Source organism: Gorilla gorilla, chromosome 10 (genome assembly GCF_029281585.2).
Source record: "Gorilla gorilla gorilla isolate KB3781 chromosome 10, NHGRI_mGorGor1-v2.1_pri, whole genome shotgun sequence".
Taxonomy (NCBI): domain Eukaryota; kingdom Metazoa; phylum Chordata; class Mammalia; order Primates; family Hominidae; genus Gorilla; species Gorilla gorilla.
In genome coordinates, this window is record NC_073234.2 from 35,310,967 (window position 1) to 35,312,366 (window position 1,400).

General features: G+C 33.0%; 1 pseudogene; it reads right to left on the reverse strand.

The window, feature by feature from the left end:
• Positions 1-211: 211 nt before the first annotated feature.
• Positions 212-299, reverse strand: LOC115930313 (uncharacterized; annotated as a pseudogene).
• Positions 300-1,400: the final 1,101 nt, after the last annotated feature.

Consider the following 1,400-nt stretch of genomic DNA (forward strand, 5'->3'; position numbering starts at 1 on the left):
CCAGGCTGCTATTTTTATGCCGTAAGTGTCACGTGTATCACATCACATACATCTAAATCCCATAAGACAATGTTATAACTTTTGCTTTAAAGTCATATGCATTATTTATAAATTAAGAAGAAAAAGTTGTCTTTTATATTTACTGCCAATGCTTACTAATTCTTATGCTCTTCATTACTTCCTGAAGATCCAGGATTTTTCTTTTTCTGTGAGGGGTTTTCTGGTTAAAAAAAAAAAAAGAAAGAAAAACGAAAAATTGGAATACCTGACAGACAAATTCTAAAAGAGCTGTAACACTTATATAGGGCTTTATATGATATCATTTCTCTCTCTAGGCTGAAGAAATTCCCTTAGTCATAGAATAGACAAATTTCTTAGGAGGGCTTTGTAGAAACTGGTACAACAAACAAATCACAGCATTTATTTAAAAATGGTAGGTTTATCACACGAGAATAATGACATATATTATTTATATATATAAAACTCCAGAAAATTCAACAAATTTGGTTGTGCAATTGTTCTGTCAAATTATATCCTTGTAAAATGGAGGACAGACTCTTATTAATGCTCCGCGCAAAAACTACACTAACCATTAAAAGAAAAGAGACTATATTTGTTTATGAATTCCGAGGGGTTAGTGAGAATAACATGTCACCTAAACATGTGTTAATATCTTTAAATGAAGGGATAGCAGTAGATCAAGAAGAAAGAGACAGTGCTTATCTCATAAAACTTAAAACTATACTTAAATTTTTCCAAACAAATAATCACAATCAGTTTCTCTCATCAGCTCAAATCTGGTTTTCTGCTCCTTCTTGAATATACATAAGTCTGTTACTTGAAGTATCAGTGAGTAGAAGCACTTGGTATAATCCTTTCCATCAAGGTCCTGAGAACTTCCTTCTTTGTAGAAAATCCAATTCATAGAACTTTTAGGAGAGACAAAGAAAAGAAAAATAAACTACCCATTGATGAGAGGACAGCCCAGGTCTCAAAAGGCTGTTTTATCTTGCAAAAGTGAGACAGACAAAAAACCAAAACAAACCCAATCACAAACGAGTAAAATACCATTAAAAAGATGATCTATCATTCCTTACTTGTCAGAGAATAAATCTTGATCTTTACATGACAGAGATTACAGAATGGGCAGACAAGAAAATTGTACTCCTCTTCATTGCTGTCACCAACTGGGAAAGCAAACCAGAATCAGAACCAAAGATGCACAAGGACTGGGAAAGGAAACAAAGCCAGAGTCAGAAAAACAAAGCAACAATTTGCTAGAGGAAAAAACAACCTACTAATCAAGCTTCTTGTCTTTCCTTCTTATTAATGAAATAAATCTGTTTGCAGACCCTGTGTTGTAAAAGTTTACAGTGCACCACAAAATAATTTTTAAGCTA